Below are 19,468 nucleotides of genomic sequence, written 5' to 3' on the forward strand. Positions count from 1 at the left end.
TAACCTATCACCCACACACCAGTATAAGTGGTTACAGTTATGTCATGCAATTAAAACCGGCTATGATGTCAAATCACTAAAAGAAACCCTCAATACTGCGAATCTATGAACTTATGATGCTTAAAAGTAAAGGTCAAGCGTCCACTTGGTACAAGATGCTCGTTTCTTTGAAATTTTCTTCACATTTAGGAATTTGTGATGTTCACTTAGAAGCCAAACACTGGCTGAAAGTGTGGAAAGAATCTTTTTCTACTCTACATTCATCAACAATTACACAGTCTGCATTTTTCCTTCTTCACCGAGCTTACTGGACTCCTTACAAACTGTCCAAATTGCCTAATTCAGAAACCAATTGTTGCTGGGCTTGTAAAGCTGATATAGGCACTTTGGATCATATAATATTTACTTGTTCACCTGTCCAAACATTTTGGTCTCAAATTTGGAAAACTATTTCCGAGATCCTTGGCATAAAGGAGAACCTAACCCTTGCCATTATTATTTATGGCAAATTTGGTTTGAAGTCTCACGTTGAAGATGCTAAAGCCAAACTGTTAAAAAGCTTTATACTAATAGCATTAAAGCTTATCTTGACTAACTGGAGAAATGCTGATAATCTATCTCATGCTTTATGGTGGCATAGAGTTTGTTTGATCATGCGATACGAGAGATGTTTTGCAGAAAAGCATAGAAACTCCAAAGCAAATGATGACATATGGCAACCATTAACCAACTATTGTAATGTGATACTGGATTGTGCTCAATCCTCTACCTGATTTATTGTATGTACAGCTCTGTAGACTATCCCTTTCTTTTCCTTGCTCTACAATAGGTCGTTACTACTTTTGCTTTTTATTGTCATCTGGTAGTTTACGATTGTTATTCTTTGTGTACTTGGTAACGCTGTGTACAACTCTGCTATGTACTTTGTTATATTCTTTGATTACAAAATAATAAACATATTGAACTTAAAAAAAAAAATTTCTAATAGATCTAAGTTCTCAAAGCTCCAAATCCTCTTGCCACTACTAAAGAAATCTCCTTCTCAAAGTTCAAACGACTATCAATTATTATTCCCACACAGCACAGGAAAAAAAAATGATGCTCATACAACTAGACCTTACCGCTGCATTCGACTTGGTGGACCATAACATTCTACCTCAAATCCTGGATACAGTAGGTATCACAGATAAAGTATACACATGATTTGAAGGATTCCTTAAATCAAGAACCTATAGAGTAAAATCAGACAAACAAAAATCTGAACCTTGGTCAAACCCCTGCGGAGTTCCCCAAGGATCCCCTCTATCCCCGACTCTCTTCAATCTCTATACAGCCTCCCTCAGCTCTCACCTGGACAAACAAGGCATAACCTCCTATAGCTATGCCGATGACATTACCATTCTCATACCCTTCGATCAACCTGAACTCTCCATGACGAACACAATATACCAAACACTAAAATCAATAGCAACCTGGATGAAAGATCACAAACTGAAATTGAACCCAGATAAAACAAAATTCATCCTCCTAGAAAACAACAAAATACCAACCATAACCAACATTGAAATCAACGCAATCAACTACCCCATACAAACCACCCTAAAACTGCTAGGAATAACTATTGACAGATGCTGCACCATGCAACCGCAAATCAATAAAACAATACAAAAGTCATTTTTAGTCATGAGAAACTTAAGACAAGTTCAGAAATTCTTCGAGAAAACTCAATTCCAGCTCATAGTTCAGTCCTTAATACTAGGCCTACTTGACTACTGTAATATCCTCTACCTCCCATGCACTACAACCATAACAAAACAACTACAAACTATCCAAAACACAGCACTAAGACTCATCTACTCATTAAAGAAACATGATCACGTTACAGAAGCATATCTCCAATTTCACTGGCTTCCGATCCCAGCAAGAATACAATTTAAATTCTACTGCCTACTATTTAAGACTTTATACGGAGACAGTCCAAACTACCTGAATAACCGCCTCATCCACAACACCGCAACCAGACATAGGAAAACTCACACCCCATTCTCATACCCCCCAATTAAGGAGGTCAAACGGAAAAAACTATATGATGGCCTCCTGGCCACTCAAGCAGCCAAACTAGACAACCAAATCGTAGGAAACGTAGGGAGAGAGGAGACATGATCGAAACGTTTATTACCGGCCATATCGAGATGGAAGAAGAGATTCTCTTTCTCAAAGGACCCTCAGCCACAAGAGGGCATCCGCTCAAACTCAGGGGCGGGAAATTTAATGGCGACACCAGGAAATATTTCTTCACCGAGAGAGTGGTTGATCCTTGGAACGAGCTCCCGGTGCAGGTGATCGAGGCAAACAGCGTGCAAGAATTTAAGAGCAAATGGGATGCCCATGTGGGATCCCTTAGAGGGTTAAGCCAAAGGAACCTGTCACCAGGAGTGGGATCCCTAGGATAGTAGACTTGGGGGTGGGTCATTAGAGTGGACAGACCTGACGGGCTATGGCCCTTATCTGCCGTCATCTTCTATGTTTCTAATCTACTGATGGCATCCCTCAACTACAAGACTTTTAGAAAATAAATAAAGATCATACACAAAGTGTGGAGGGCCATGTATGTTAATGCACACAGTTTAGGCAATAAAATTCTAGAACTGGAAACTGAAATAAGGGATGCCAACCTGGACGTAGTGGCAATATCCGAGACTTGGTTCACGGACACACATGGGTGGGATATGGCTATACCTGGGTACAATCTACTTCGTCAGGACAGAGAGGGCAGGTTAGGTGGAGGGGTAGCACTATACATTAAAGAGGACATCAAAACCACCAGGATCACTGATGTCAAGTATACCGGGGAGTCCCTCTGGGTAAACCTGGCAAGAGGTGGCAAAAAATGCCTGTATCTTGGTGTGGTATACAGACCTCCAAGACAACCGGAAGACATGGACGCAGAATTAATTGAAGACATAGAGAATATAACTCTACGGGGCGACACTGTACTGCTAGGGGACTTCAACATGCCTGATGCAGACTGGAACACATTTTCGGCAACAACCAGCAGCAGCAGGAGGCTTTTGACCTCCATAAAAGGAGTACATCTCAGACAGATAGTAAAGGAGCCCACTAGGGCCCAGGCGATCCTAGACCTGGTACTCACCAACGGCGAAAGCGTCTCAGAGGTCTCGATAGGAGATACGCTAGCCTCCAGCGACCATAACATGGTATGGTTCAACCTTGAGAAAGGGTCCACTAAATCAATTACAAAAACAAAGGTACTCAAATTCTGGGGCACCGACTTCGCACGCATGGGAGATTTCGTTCATCAGACGCTGCAGGACCAAGCAGAGACCGGCAATGTGAAAACTATGTGGTCGTACCTGAAATCATCCATACACGAAGCAACTAATCGCTACATAAAATCAGTAGATAAACGACAAAGAAACAACAAACCCCAATGGTTCACTGAAGAGATCTCGCACCTCATTAAGGAGAAGAAAAAAGCATTTCTTTCCTACAAACGTACACAGAGAAGAGAAACTAAAGTAGAATATAAGACCAGATCTGCAGCGGTTAAAACAGCAGTTAGGGAGGCCAAACTTCGAGTGGAAGAAACTCTGGCAAAAAACATTAAAAAAGGGGACAAATCCTTCTTTAGGTATATCAGCGATAGGAAAAGGAACACAGACGGTATAGTACGCCTTAGACAACCGGACGGAAACTACGCGATGGCGGATTCAGAAAAAGCAGAACTACTAAATGAATATTTCTGCTCAGTTTTCACCTGCGAAGCACCGGGACACGGACCACAGTTGATGATAAAACAAGACGTGGATGACCCGTTTCAGAATTTTGTGTTCACACCTGGGGACGTCTACAACGAACTGGCAAGGCTAAAGGTAAACGAGGCCATGGGACCGGACAATTTACACCCAAGAGTGCTCAGAGAATTGAGAGATGTTCTGGCGGAACCGTTGGCAGTGCTCTTCAATCTCTCACTAAGTACGGGGAAAGTTCCGTTAGACTGGAAAACAGCCAACGTCGTTCCTCTACATAAAAAGGGTTGCAAGGCTGAGGCTGCGAACTATAGACCGGTAAGCCTCACCTCAATAGTGTGTAAACTCATGGAAACACTAATTAAGTATAAATTAGATACAATCCTGAACGAGGAAGATCTCCGGGATCCCAGCCAACATGGATTCACCAAGGGTAGGTCATGCCAGTCCAATCTAATCAGCTTCTTTGACTGGGTAACAAGAAGACTGGACTCAGGAGAGTCCTTGGACGTCGTGTACCTGGACTTCAGCAAAGCGTTTGACAGCGTCCCACACCGCAGGCTGCTGAACAAGATGAAATCGATGGGATTAGGAGAGACTCTAACTGCATGGGTTAAAGATTGGCTTAGTGGCAGACTTCAGAGGGTGATGGTTAACGGTACCCTCTCTAAAATGTCGGAGGTGACTAGCGGAGTGCCACAGGATTCAGTCCTGGGCCCACTCCTCTTCAACATATTCATTGGGGATCTGACTCAAGGGCTTCAAGGCAAAGTAACCTTATTCGCTGATGACGCCAAACTATGCAATATAGTAAACGGCTATAATCTACAGGATGCTATGGAGCAAGACCTGCATACTTTAGAAAGTTGGTCCTTGAACTGGCAGCTGGGCTTCAACGCCAAGAAATGTAAGGTCATGCATCTCGGTAACGGAAATCCTTGCAGAACTTACACCCTGAATGGAGAAACTTTAACCAGGACTACGGCAGAACGAGACTTAGGAGTAATCATCAGTGCTGACATGAAAGCAGCCACTCAAGTGGAGAAGGCTTCATCTAAAGCACGGCAGATGATAGGTTGTATCAAGAGAAGCTTCGTCAACAGGAAACCTGAAGTCATGATGCCATTGTACAGAGCCATGGTGAGACCTCATCTGGAATACTGTGTGCAATTCTGGAGGCCACATTACCGTAAGGATGTGCTCAGAATTGAATCGGTTCAGCGGATAGCCACCAGGATGGTCTCGGGGCTAAAGGGTCTCCCGTACGAAGAAAGACTGAGCAAATTGCAGCTCTACACTCTCGAAGAGCGTAGGGAGAGGGGAGACATGATTGAGACATTTAAGTACATCACGGGACGGATCGAGGTGGAAGATGATATCTTTCTTCTCAAGGGACCCTCGACCACAAGAGGACATCCGCTCAAACTCAAGGGAGGGAAGTTTCGTGGAGACGCCAGGAAGTACTTCTTCACGGAGAGAGTGATTGAGCATTGGAACAAGCTTCCAGTGCAGGTGGTCGAGGCACGCAGCATCCTAGACTTCAAGAACAAATGGGATACCTATGTGGGATCCCTACGAGGTCATGCTAAGGGATAGGGTCACTAGGACTTGAATGAGCGGGTAAGTAGAGTGACAGTATAATTACAATTATACTTTAGGGGGTCAGTAGACTTAAGAGGGTGGGTAAATAGTGTGGGCAGACTTGATGGGCTATAGCCCTTATCTGCCGTCATCTTTCTATGTTTCTATGTTTCAAGAAAACTCTGAAAAAAGAAATAATACCGCAAGTCTCAAACTCCACCTCTCACTAAAGCCAACTACCCCAAACAAATAACCTTACCCATTTCTTACTCTTTTTGAAAATTACCAATTTTTTTTTTTTTTGTAAGTTCTTGTTGTAATACATCTTGGATAATTCTTTTGTAATCCTCCTTGAACTGCAAGGTAATGGCGGAATAGAAATCCCTAATGTAATGTAATGTAAATATTGAAAACTATCTACCATCTCCATGGGGCTAATCACAGTCATGGTCTCTGAAAAAAACAACTCCACAAAGCATAAATGTCCAAGACATCAATCTTCATATATTCATGAAGTACTATTTTTAAACATAGGAATACTGAAGGACAAAATCCAAAAAAAGTTCACAAAATAGTATAACTTATTCAGAATACACAAAATTGGTTCAAAAAACAGAAGAATAATACCGGGATGTAAAAAAAAAAAACAATTTCAGTATTCATCAGCCAACAAAGTTTCTTCAGCCAGATCCGATAGCGGCCCTGTTTTGCATTTCAGCTATTTCAAAGGATCTGGCAAAAGTCTTTTCTCCAATCTACCAACTTTTCAAAACAAGAAAAGAAAAATCCCATATCGGGCTGACCAGCAAATTACAGCTTCATTCAGTTATCCAGTGTGTTAAATCCTCTTCTTCAAGCTCTTACTGGTAACGCCCAATGCTGTGCACATCAAATGCTGTGCTACAATGTGATATCACAAGTTATGAAAAGCGCCAAAATTCAAAAATTACAGAAAACAAAAATTACTACCGTGTTTCCCAGAAAATAAGCCCTAGCATGATTTTTGGGGTAGGTTTTAATATAAGCCCTACCCCAAAAATAAGCCCTAGTTAGATCGACCCCCGAAACCCGTCCCAAATGTCCCCTTCACTCCCCGACTCCATCCTTGGATTCGCCGGCAGCAGTGCTCCCTCCCCCCCCACCATGCAGTCGAACCCTGCTGACCCTCCTGGGAGGGGGGAGTCACCAGCGTGTTTCCTGCCTCCGTGTTCGAAAATGGAATTTGACACGGAGGGACACAGCACACTGTCAGGAAACACACTGTCCTAAGTGCACATGCGCTGCGCTGTGCTGTGCAGCTTAGGGAGCAGGTGAAGGCATCTTGACTGGTAAGTTGAATACTGTCAACAATACTTGACTATAGTCATGAATCATCTCTATCATTTTTGGCTATCCATTTGGTTGGCATGGTGGTGACATCACAACCAGCATTTAAACATGGGTAACTGGAGCCTGCACAGAATGGCAGGTGCAACTCTAGCCCCCTATTTGGGGAGACTGGATGGAGTGTGAGGGTCCTTTTCTGCCATCATTTACTGTGTTACTATTAGTATTACAGTATTATTATTACTTATGCATTTCTAAGGTCCTTAGGAAAATAGGAAGAGCTATCTAATTGTCTATCAGAGAGATTGTGAAAGATGCCCAAGTAGGCCAAATACACTTTCAGTGAATCAGTGCTCTGAGAGAAACAGTCTGAAAGAGGGCAACAGTCTTTCTGAATGAGAAAAAAAGCAGTAGCTTGTATTTACAATAAGGAGTCCATGGAGGAATCCTTCTGGCATGCTTCCTGTCTAATGGCTGTAGTCTACACTCTTTGAAATAACTCAGCCTCATAAAGTGCCAAATTTCTAATGATATTGCAATCTCCTGAATTTTTCCCCTTGGGCAACATCATAGGGTCTCCAACTTTGCCCCACATAAATGTACTACTGTGAATAATTTTACGTACATCTCTGTGAATCACAAAAGAGAGGCCTAGTGTGTTTGGTTCTTCCAAATAACTTATCAGAAGAAAACTTTTCTAGGAAATAATAGCACTGTTAGTTTGAGAGATACTTACTTGCCTATATACAATATATATATATATATATATATATATTTTTTTTTTTTTTTTTGGGGGGGAGGGTTAGGGTTAGGATAAGATATTTATTTATATTTATTACTGAATGGCCTTATCCACTTCAGAATGATAGACTAAAATGAGTGCTCTCAGTAGGGTTATCAGATGTCCGGGAAAAACCGGACATGTCGTCTTTTTAGAGGACTTTCTGGGCTCCTGGACATGCTTTTCAAAACCCAGCATTTGTCTGGGTTTTGGAAAGCCCTGATGAACTCCGGCTGCATATGGAGGGCCTCTGAGCATGTGCAGATGACGTCACATGCATGCTCCAGGCCCTCCAGATATGACTAAAGCTCATTGCAGAAGAGAGGAGGCTTGCTGGGGGTGGGGCTGAGGCAGAACTAGGCAGGGCTGGAGATGGAACTGGGCAGGGCTGGGGCAAAACAGGACAGGGTTATGTGTCCGGAATTTTCCTTTGTAAAATAAGGTAACCCTTGCTGTCAGTCTCAGGAAAATGCACAATCATGATTCATAGGTCAAGCCTACAAATGACTTCGTGGTTCTGATTATCCTGTGGAGTCAACTCTCAAGGCTGCACATTAATATTAATTTCTAAGATGCTTTACATAGAACATGCTCAGTTCTTTGTTTTGTATCATCAATGTGGGAACCTCCCAAACCTAGGATTATTCAGAAAAGAAGGGAGCCATTTTCAAGGTCTCCACAAACAGTTTATAACTGTGTTTCTCAAGTTGGTCCTGGAATGCCCCCTTGCCAATCAGGTTATCAGGATATCTATGGTAAATATGCATGAGATTGCTTTGCATACAGTGCCTACATTGTATTCAAATCTCTTTCATTGATATTCATTGTGGATATCCTGAAAATCTGACTCCAGGACCAACTTGAGAAATGCTGGTTTATAGGAACTTGTAATCTAATGTTCTAAGGGAAAATCCCCAAAGAGTTTTCCTTTGGCAAATTTGTGCTGTAAGATTCTATGTGCTGCTATTTGGGATTCTGGAATCTTGTTACCCTTTGGGATTCCAGAATCTTCCTGTTCTTTGGGATTCTGCATGGAATGTTGCTACTATTTGAGTTTCTGCAAGGTACTGTGACTTGGATTGACCACTGTTGGAAACAGAAAACTGAGCTAGATGGACCATTGGTCTGACCCAGTATGGCTATTTGTATGTTTTTATGTCCCATCCTCATGAACACTTCTACTGCTAAAGCCTTGACAAATTTCCCTTCCCTGGACAGAATGAAGGTCAAGAATATTCACGTAACGCTATTGCATTTACTGCAGATCCATGAAGCTGACTCTGACAGAAGATGTGAAAAAGTAAATTAGACCCTCCCTCCTTTCTTATAAATCCTGCCTGTAAACTTGCTTGGGTTTGTATTTTTGTCACTACTTATGTATCATCAGTTGTAATACATGTCACGCAACTGGCAATGAGTGGAGAAACTGTGAAAAGTAGGGGACTGAGGATTATATGATTATCTTGTAATACTTATGAATTCTACACAAGAATTAGAATCAAGATATTGGAATTTTGAAGGTGCATATTAATTTGGGATTATGTGTATTCTATATCTAATTAAGTACAAAATCTATGAGAACATGGCTGTATTTATGGGATCATTATATGACAGTTTATTATTGTGATATGACTATAGGCCTTCCAAACTTTTTATTCATAGACATGGAATAAGAGAAAAAACATAATTAATCAGCTCATGTGGGTCTAAGAATATTAAATGCATTTATCATGAAGAAATAATCTATAAGGATGAAAGAAGGAAGAAGGTATTCTACTACTGGAGTGTCTACCAGTGAATCAACATTTTAGCCATGAAACAGTAAGGGGTAAATGGGGGAACCTAGTTGGAACCTGGACTGTAAAATAAAAACTTGTATAGAAAAAGTCACCTATATGTATTCAAGTAAATTTTGAGAAGCCTGAAAATACATGCAACCTTCTACCATAGAGATCTCCCTGTGTAGTCCAGGAAACACTTTTAAGAACTCAGAATGCTGAGAAAACCTACTGCAGTTCTTCCAGCAAGGAGGGGGATAGGCACAAAAGGAGAAAATGATCAATGTTGGCTACCATTATGACATGTTATTTTACTGTTAACCCCAGTTATTAGTAACTAGATCCAGTGATGTAGTGAAGGTGAGAGGCGTCCAAGGGGGTGGTGCCCCTCCCCCACCTCCACATGCTCCTCCCCGTCTCCTCCTGCCTTGTGCGCACTGCTTCCTTTCACCCATACCTCTGTAACATTCCTGGTACAAGCAGCAACCCCCAAGCTGCTGTTGCACCAGTCGGATATTCCTCTGCCAGGTCCAGGAAGTGATAGAGGAAGAGCCGACACTGTCGTGACTGCAGGTTGGGGGTTGCTGTTTGCACCAGGAACATTACAGAGGTATGGGGGAAGGGAAGTGACACGCTCACGCGGCAGGGGGTAGGCGGAGAGGAGGATGGGTGCTTGTGCCCTCACCAAGATGGTGCCCAGGGCAGACCGCCCCTCCCCCAACTCACTACACCACTGACTAGATCTTATTGCATAAAATGGGACCTAGGCTAAAATAGCACAAGTTCATGATAGAATCTAAAATGAGTTTTTCTCCATTCTTTTTATTATTAACATATAAACACAAGCCATTATAATGAACTGCATCATTTAACAAAAAAAAGCAAGTTTAGTTTATGTAATTTAATTTAATAATAGCACTTATTCACTTTTTCTAGTTTTAAACCATAAATGAATTTTAAATCAAATACTGTACAAAGATAAAAAGCAATCACTAAAATGTAACAGTATAATAATTCAAAAAAATAAAGTCTTCTCTGCTCTCCCCCACCCCATCGCAGCTTCAATATCTATTGAGTCCATACTACTTAATCCATAGAAAATTATCTTTGTTTTAAACTGTCTTGAAAAAGTCATATAAATGTGTGCATTCAAACAACAGATGAAATTTGATTCAATGAAATCAAAAGTGATGCACATAGGGAAGAATGATTCAAATTATAGCTAGGGTCTAGAGAAGAGCGACTAAGATGCTTAAGGGCTGGAAGAGTTGCCGTACAGTGAAAGATTAGAGAAACTGGGACTCTTCTCCCTTGAACAGAGGAGACTGAGAGGGGACATGATCGAAACATTCAAGGTACTGAAGGAAATAGACTTAGTAGATAAGGACAGGTTGTTCTCCCTCTCCAAGGTAGGGAGAACGAGAGGGCACTCTCTAAAATTGAAAGGGGATAGATTCCGTACGAACGTAAGGAAGTTCTTCTTCACCCAGAGAATGGTAGAAAACTGGAACGCTCTGGAGTCTGTCATAGGGGAAAACACCCTCCAGGGATTCAAGACAAAGTTAGACAAGTTCCTGCTGAACCAGATCATACGCAGGTAGGGCTAGTCTCAATTAGGGCGCTGGTCTTTGACCAGAGGGCCGCCGTGTGAGCGGACTATTAGGCACGATGGACCACTGGTCTGACACAGCAGCGGCAATTATGTTCTTATGATGCTGGACTCTACATTAGGAAATACCACCCAGGAAAAGGATCTTAGTGGTACTTGTTGACTGTGAGAGTGTAAGTACTATAGCGACAGGTGACCCCTAAGACCACTCCCTCACTGGTGATGCAGTTATGCAGTTAAGCCTCCATACAACAGGAGGCACTAAATGGCTGTTATAGAGACAGAATCAGAGGGGGTGGAGCTCAGGCAAGGATGGATTTAAATGCCCTCAGTCAGTGTAGGCTTCAAGGACAGAGGACTTCTGCAGGGTTCTTGAGGGCAAGGATTCTCCCAAAGGTGAGCTTGCTTAGGATATCGTACCTGGTGGAATTCCAGGGAAGGATGAGGGCCCTAGCTCAGACCTTGTGTGCTGAGTGAGAAGAAGTCTGAAGCTTATGCTTGAGGGAATTTCAGGGTTGAGTGCTCATAAGAGAGAAGACTGCCAAGGTAGGCTTAGAATCTCTTGGCTATTGAACTGCGGTTGTGAGTAATGAGGACATTGTATATGGAAGAGAGTAGCCACGGCAGAGGCAGTCTATTGAAAATGAGATTGTGTTTGAGAGACATCCATGAAAAGTATTGAACATATAAGGAAACAGGCTTGTTTATTTCCCTTGTACATAGTAATAAAGTTTTCCATTTTGTTCTTATACTGCCCTCTGGTGACACATGTCTAGTTTGCCCATGCTTTAATCCTGCCCTGAAAAAAGATTTGCCTGTTCTGTTCTTCTGTTGATACAGATAGAGGGCAAAGAGGTTATAGAAACATCGTTTCTGGGTTTTATTAATTCACATTAGCTCAATCCATCTCTAATTACAGCATTTATTTAGATAACACATATTCTGGGAAAGAACATAGTTTGAAGGACATGCAGCTCACCTGCAAACAGCTTTTCTGTTAGGAATTGACCGAACAGCAGTGTCCTACCCATATTTTAATGAAATGGCTATTGAGTTAAAGAATTAAAGTATTATCTTTCTTAATTAAATTGCTGTGAGTTGTACTACTTGTTTCATGCTTTAAATTAATTGTTAAAAAGTGCAGTGGGGGAAAAAAAGGTCTAGCTGCAACATGACTGGATTATCCAAGTCATTTTATTTTGCTAATTCATGGGAGTTAATGATAAAAAAAAAGAAAATCATAAAATAAATTTATAAAGCCAGCAAAATTAAGGTGATTTCTCTTTTCACGATAAAACATTCTCATTTGTAGCAAGGTCTCATTTGTAGCAAGAGTCTATCGTTAATTTAAATGATAAAATCTAGTATGGCATTAAAAACATTTCCAGTAAATTAATATTTGGTGGTGTTAACTGAACTCTTAGGGCTTCTTTTACAAAGATGCGCTAGCATTTTTAACGCATGCACCGGATTAGCGCACTATTGCGCGCGCTAGCTGAAAATCTACTGCCTGCTCAAAAGGAGGCGGTAGCAGCTAGCGCGCACGGCAATTTAGCGTGCGCTATTCCACGCATTAAGACTCTAGTGCAGCTTTGTAAAAGGAACCCTAAAAGTCTGCAAATGTTTTCCAGGGCCCTTTCCAGTAGGTGCTACCTGATCTTCTATATGAACTGGGCTAATCCTCTCCCTTTTATGACATTGTCTATGGGTGGGCACAGAAAATACTTCCAGATCATTTTGAATCTTTTGAATCTGCTTGGGTTTCTCTGTTTATACTTTTTTTTTTTTTTTTAAATGATTTTGAATTTATTTTAAGCTGTTGCTTCAGGGTGATGTATATTTGTCAATTGTATGATTTATGTTTATTATGTATGTTGTTATATGGAAATCGCTGAGATTTTAGGTGGTATAGAATTTTTTAAATAAATAAATACCCCCCTTTTTACTAAACCACGATAGCGGTTTTTAGCACAGGGAGCCGCGCTGAATGCTGCGTGCTACTCCTGACGTTCATATGAGCTCATATGCGCGTTGGGAGCAGCGTGCAGCATTCAGCGCGGCTCCCTGCACTAAAAACTGCTATTGCGGTTTAGTATAAAGGGTGTATGTAAATAAATAAATAAATCTTTGGACATTTTTTTTAAAATTTAATTTCAGAAATTAATACATGTAAGATTTTAAACTTGCAAATCAAATTTGGAGATTTTATGCTTGTCTGCTGATGGCAGAAAAAAAGAGGAGGAGAGCAAACACTTCCCAAAGAAGTCTGTCTCTTCACCCCACCTCGTGTATTGTCCTTCCATCTGTAGGAGGTGCTGGCAATCGATGCTTCTTAAATTTTGTTTTCTCTTATGTTGATGTTCCTCTGCTGTCAGACCTGGACAGGCCCCGGTTGTTGCAGTTGTCCAGGTCTCGCTACGTTTGAGTAGGTAGAATTGACCTTTCATCTATCATGCTGTGACTTTCTTCGGGCCTCCATTTGCTTCTTTGCATAGGGCCCACAAAGAGTTAATTCTGCCCCGCATACATGTCTTTTTTACACATATAATATTTTCAAATGAAAACTGCAAACCAAAGGCACACCACATTAACTCCTTTCCTGTTGCTTCCCCATGTATTTTATTTATTTATTCAATTTTGTAAACCATTCTCCCAGGGGAGCTCAGAATGGTTTACATGAATTTATTCAGGTCCTCAAGCATTTTCCCTATCTGTCCTAGTGGGCTCACAATCTGTCTAAGGTACCCGGAGCAATGAGGGGGATTAAGTGATTTGTCCAGGGTTACAAGGAGCAGCGTGCATTTGAACTCCCAACCTCAGGGTGCTGAGGCTGTTGCTTTAACCACTGCTCCACTCTAGAAATCTTAATGTAGCAAAAGTGAGCCAAGTATAGGTCAATCAAGCCATTGTGACATCACTGTTGAGGCTGGCTCTCAGGCATTGGTAGAATGAGCCATTATGATGTCACAATACCAGCTCTGTTCAACGGATGAAACTTTTCACACTACTTATTTATTCAAATTTTCTAAACTGTTCTCCCAGGGGAGCTCAGAACAGTTTACATGAATTTATTCAGGTACTCAGGCATAATTCCCTGAATGTCCCGGTGGACTCATAGTCTATCTAATATACCTGGGGCCAGTGGCGTAGTAAGGGTGAGCGGCGCCCTTCCCCCATCCTTTTCTCTGTCCCCACCCCCTGCATGCCACTTTCCCTTTACCTTTTTAACCTCTTTGGTATGAGCAGCATATCCACGTCGGTGTTAGCTCACCCTTTGGTGTCACTTCCTAGGTGCGGATCCCAGATGTGATGTCAGAGAGAGCACCAATGCTGATGGGGATAGCAACCTCACACTGGAGAAGTAAAAAAGGTATAGGAGAAGGCAAGGAATGCATGTGCGCGGAAGGAGAGGAGCGGGATGGAGGAGAAAATGTGGGGTGCCGCATCCTTAGCAAAGCAGCTCCTGGGGCAGTGGGGGAGCAGGTGACCCACCCAGGGTCACAAGGAGCAGCGTGAACCTGCATGCACAACCTCAGGGTGTCTAAGCTGCAGCACCAACCATGGTGCTGCATTCTCAGACATAGTATGATAATGGATAGCAAGGTAAACTTAGACAAGATGCCATAACATACGGTAGCTAACAGCATGGTAAAACATGAAACAGTGAGACATAGCATGGCAAGCACAGTTCGGCAAAGCAGCATAACAAACAGTTTTACAAAGCATGGTTAATATAGTATGACATTATTTAGCAAAGGTATGCCTTTTTAAGTTCTTAAGATTTGACTAAAGGCAGGTCAAGGGTGGCTTTTAAGCCCTACCACCTCTAAAACACTGCTTAGAGTTCCATCTCATTTCTTTCTGTTTGATTCAACTTTATTGCAACCAATTTGTCTCTGTTCTTAGGCTATCTGGCTTTCTTTGTCTTGCCAAAACATAGAAACCAAGGGGCAGGTTCAGGAGGGTTACCAGCCGTCCGGGAAAACCTGGACATGTCCTCTTTTTAGAGGACTGTTGGGGCGCCCAGAGGGTTTTGGAAGTCCTGAGTTCAGAGGCCGTGTCTGGAAGCCTTGGCACATACGTGGCCATCACTGTGCGCACATTCATATGACATCATTGCCTTAACATCCGCACATGCACAAATGCTTCCAAATGCAGCCTTCGGACTCGGAAAGGTTCTTGTGGGGGCGGGGCTGGGAAGGAACGGGGCAAAGCCAGAGTTGGAATGGGGCAGGGCTGGGACAGAATGGGGTGCAGCCAGGCGTCTTCTTTTTTTTCAAAGAGGAAATCTGGCAACCCTAAGGTTCAGTAAATGGTGCCCAAAGTTAAGTGCTTGGATGATGTATACTAAGCACAAATTCTACAAAGAGAGTTCTGCTTGGGAACTGTCTTTATATAATACTAGCTTAAGTAATTCTCATGCCTAGTATTAGGCAAGAAAAAACTAGGGATGAGTCCGCCACATTCAGCCCTGGGTGTATAAAGAGCGGTTGAATCCTTCAGAGTCTTTATTGGCATATATCAATGAGACCCGACATGGTTAGTGTTTCAGCTCTCATGAGCCTACCTCAGGAGTCTTAAAACCAAGTTAAGTAAGAAAGTCTCATAATGGCAAGTTTAAATGTGATCCCATTTTGGAATGTCTGGAATGTGGTGCCTTCCATGGGATGTTTAAACATATACTTGCCTTTGCAGAGACAGATGCTGGTGATCTTTTTAATCAAGTGAAGACTTTCTTTTTGAACTTTGTTTTAAGATCCTTGAGGTAGGCTCTTGTGAGCCGAAACACGAACTGTGTTGGGTCACAGTGATATATGCCAATAAAGACTCTTCGAAGCACTCAGGGCTGAATGTGATGGACTCATCCCTACTTTATTTTTTGCCTTCATTTCATACTCGTGGGGATTCAGTTCCAGTTTTTTTATTGTTCCCTAACATTAGGCACAAGCATTTATGCCTTCCAAAAGCCGGTGTAAATGATTGTACCTAACTACTGTCATTTAGGCACAGAAATTAACATATTCTAGAACACCATGTCCTGGGAACATCCTTGGCCCACCCCTGTCCCTGCCTTGGCCACACCTCCTTTGGAGATGTGCATGAGATGAATTAGGTACTCATGTTATAGAATAGGTACACAGAGCAGATATGCAGGTAACCAGTAATTATTGCCAATTACGAGTGCTTGTTAAGGCCAATTATTGAGTGCTATTACCAATTTAACCAATTACTTTATGCTTGTATCTGCGATCCATGCCCAAAACTGTGTGCTTAACTTTGGACAACCTGTATAGAATTTGGAGACAAATCACCTTTTGAAGATACAATTAAACCAGCTGTTTGAAGATGTTATCAGCTTACAGTTTAAAGCCTGAGTGCACTAGTCCAAATGAATGTACAGACAGATTATCAACAATGAATGCATGCAGTACAATGAGGAAAAAAAAGTTGCTTTATTTTCTAAGACATTAGTCAATCAGCCATAGGTACTAGTAACTGTTAGGGGTGTGCATTTATTTGAAACAACATTGGAAACACCAGCAATATTATCCTTCTCATTTCATAGTGAGAAGACAATATCCAACCAAAAAAAGTCAAATAACCTTATATCTTGAAAGGTCTTAATGATAGCAACAGAAAATCACAAGGTACTCTCACTGAATGACATATGTTGGTGGCATAAGAGATCGGGCTCAACACAGCTCTGTTTCAGGTGTGACACTTGCATCAGGAGTTAAACAGTCTAGTATTGTTGACACAAAATTATATTATAGTGAGCTTCTATTTGTAGTCAACCCCGCTACAAAATAATGAAAAACCATGGCAAAAAAACTCTAGGAAGCTACTTTTTTTTTGTCTTACCCTGTATGTGTGTCTATATTATAGAATTGCTCCTAAATATGCATATGTGCATTTTTAAATTAAATATGCATGTGAATGTTAACTCTTTCCCAACCTTAGCATTGAGAGAATGCCTCTATTTTGTCTGAATAAACTTATATGCGTAGAGGTTATATGCATATAAGTGAATTCAGAAATCAAAAAGATATTTTTGATAAAATCCTATTTCACTGCATAAAAACACTGCATTTCCAGCACAAATGTTTGTTAAAATTGCCTTCTAATGGTGGAGGTTATCTACATGGGCTACAGTTAAGATATATTATTTTACCATTAAGCCATGCTATTTTAGCCTAGGTTCCATTTTATGCATTGAGACCTAGTTACTTATAACTGAGGTTAACAATAAAATAAAATAATATGTTTTAATGTTAGCCCATGTTGATAACTTCCCATTTAAGTAAAGGAAAAAGAAATGTCTCTAGAAATCGAAATTGCTGCTTCATGTAATAAAAGTGAGCCACATACTGGACAATCAAGCCATTGTGACATCACTGCTGAGGTTGGCTCTTATAAATTGCTGGAATGCAGCATTATGACATCACAATATCAGCTCTGTTACCAGAGACTGAAATTCATCACACTAAAAGGGGAAGTTATCAATGTGGGCTACTGTTAATACATTTTATTTCTCCTCTAACTCCTGCCATTTTATCCTAGTTACTAATAACTGGGGTTAACAGTAAAATAATACAGTGGCACCTTGGTTTACGAGCATAATTCGTTCCAGAAGCATGATCGTAATCCAAAGTACTCGTATATCAAAGCAAAGTGCCCCATAGAAAATAGTAGCAACACCGACGATTCATTCCAGAACACAGGGTCTGTACCTGTCGGGTGCTGCAGCGCCATCTCCTCCGTCCGTCATCCAATGAAGAACCCCACAGTGCCGCTTTGGGGGGATGCTTCTAATGTCTGCCAGCCGCTGGAGAACCCTACAGTGCCGCTTCAGAGGGATGCCTCTACCGTCCGCCGGCCAGCCTCCCACGTCAGGTACCTTCCGCATGTTGGAGAGCCTCTATCTGAGCCTACGCAGCTGAGTGCTGTCCCACCTATAACATGCACAACGTCGATGATTGACGTTGTGCGTGTCATACGCAGCGTGCACTCGGTTGTGTAGGCTCAGATAGAGACTCTCCAACTTGCGGAAGGCACCCGACGTGGAAGGCTGGCCAGAAGATGGAAGAGGAATCCCCTGAAGCGGCGCTTCCTGGGCTGTAAGTGCTTGTTTATCGGGGCAGTGCTCGGTTTGCGAGTCAAAAGTTTGCTGAGTGTTTTGCTCGTCTTGCAAAACACTCGCAAACCACATTACTCGCAAACCGAGGTTCCACTGTACTTCTTAACAGTGGTCCACATTGATAACTTCACCCCTAAACCCTTAAACCCTATACCTCTTCCTGCAGCACCTACTATTCCATAGAGGCCACCAGTTCATATCCTAGCCAGGCCCAATCTCGCTTAACTTAAGACATCACCTGATCAGCATACAAATCCATAGGCATAGACTATTAAACATACTCCCCCCACCCTTTTACAAAACTGTAGCGCAGTTTTTAGCGCCAGCTATGGCGGTGAAAGCTCTGACGCTCAAATGAGCATCACAGCTGTTACTGCCGTGGCTGGTGCTAAAAAACGCACTACAGTTTTGTAAAAGGGGGGGGGTATAATTAGGGTTATTTGTTAAAGAATAATATGCTTTTGCAAATCAATTAGCCATGCAAACAATCCCCCCCCCCTTTCTATTGTCATGTTCTATAATATATGATTTCATCAAGGAAAAATGGTAAGTAGGTGGGATAAGTCCTCTATGCCGAATCTCAACTAGCTTCAAATGCCAATCATTACCAGCAGACAAAATCAATAGACTTCAGAAAATGTGTTCCATGTCCTGATGAAACAATTACAAATCTTTTAGATTTCTCGCTCTGCAAAGTAGTTATTAGACTTTATTTGTGGAAGGATGCTAGCCAGAGAAAAATCCATCGCAATCATTAAACAGTAAGAACGATTATATTTGCAAGGAAGAAAACACTAAATTGTTCTCTTACTGGCAACTGTTGCCTCCCCCCCAAAAAAAAACAAAATTACTAGTATTCTAAGAGATCACATGAGCAGCACAAGTCACAGTTCTCAAGGCTCTGTATAAAATAATGCTCTTTTACAATTTTTGAGGGGGGATTTACTGAATCTGGTGTAATATGAAAAAAAATACTGTACTAGATTTGATTCCTTGAGCCTCTATGGCTAAGGGAAATAGTAAAGAGCTCCTAGGGTGAAGGAGTATTAGTCAACACTCAGTGATAACACCTGCTGATTGTACCAGCCAATCACTAGTAACTCTGCATGGGACAGAAGCAAGGGAAGACAGCTCCTGCTCTGGTTCATCACTGGACCACTGGGGATTTTAAAGGTATTCTAGGGAGGTGAGGGAGGTAAAAGTTTTAACTGTTGTCCAGGACAGAAGGTGGGTGGGATCCCTCCTGTCCCAGCCCACCACTGGACCACCAAGGATTTTAAAAGTATGCCAGGGAGGTGAGGGAGGTAAAAGTTGTAACAGTTGGCCAGGACAGGAGGTGGGTGGGGTCACCAAGTCTTACGTCAGGCCCGGCTGAGACCTGAAACAGGTCTGGGAGAGGGGCAGGTAGGCACTGACCCAAATATAAGCTGAGACCCCCCATATTAGAGCCATTTTTTGGTCCCAAAATCTCAACTTATATTTGAG

This window comes from Geotrypetes seraphini, chromosome 7 (genome assembly GCF_902459505.1).
Source record: "Geotrypetes seraphini chromosome 7, aGeoSer1.1, whole genome shotgun sequence".
In the NCBI taxonomy this organism is placed as follows: domain Eukaryota; kingdom Metazoa; phylum Chordata; class Amphibia; order Gymnophiona; family Dermophiidae; genus Geotrypetes; species Geotrypetes seraphini.